The 587-nt window shown below is 39.4% G+C and overlaps 1 protein-coding gene across 1 annotated transcript in view; it reads left to right on the top strand.

The window, feature by feature from the left end:
• Window positions 1-209: 209 nt before the first annotated feature.
• The window catches only part of LOC119594197 (DNA/RNA-binding protein KIN17-like), an 18,391-nt gene continuing 18,013 nt past the window's right edge, over window positions 210-587 (top strand). Inside the window, 1 exon segment of the mRNA XM_037943268.1 lies at window positions 210-569. The gene's annotated coding sequence lies outside the window, so the exon portion shown is untranslated.

Genomic DNA, 587 nt, shown 5'->3' with positions numbered 1-587 from the left:
AGAAAAAGCTTAAATGACGCCCTTGAGAAGAAACACTGGAAAAAAAAGAGGAAGGGGAAGGGGAGAAAGATACTGATTACAGAAAAATAAAAACTTTTCAAATATATTGCACAGTTTATATTTCAGACAGTTTAATAACCTGTTCAAATGCTGGGAAATTATGCGAGCAAATTTTCACAAGAAGTCAGCAAAGGTTGAATGGACCTTCGTCACACCGTTGTACCGTTAACTAAGCGATCTCCGTTAATTGCTTATATTTTCGTAGAAGCTGAACCTTGTCTCACACACGTTGAAATTGCAGTATGAGGATCGGATGGAAACGCTGTTGGGTAAACGTCAACTTTCGAGTGTAGTGAAAATCCTAATCTTATGGACTCTGGTCTCAATTCAGGTGAAGGCCCTGAATCAACCCAATACATGGACCATGAAAACCAAACAATGAGAACAAGAGAAGAACTAGAAAGTGATAACGAAGAAAACCCAATCTCAAAACAACCGAAAAAGAAGCCCGGTGGAAAGCACCGGAAGAACCCGAACCAACAACAAGTAACAACCAAGCAAATATGGAGGTAGGAAATGAAAATTCC

The sequence above is a fragment of the Penaeus monodon genome, chromosome 33 (assembly GCF_015228065.2).
Source record: "Penaeus monodon isolate SGIC_2016 chromosome 33, NSTDA_Pmon_1, whole genome shotgun sequence".
NCBI lineage: Eukaryota > Metazoa > Arthropoda > Malacostraca > Decapoda > Penaeidae > Penaeus > Penaeus monodon.
This window is presented reverse-complemented; position numbering and strand designations above follow the sequence as displayed.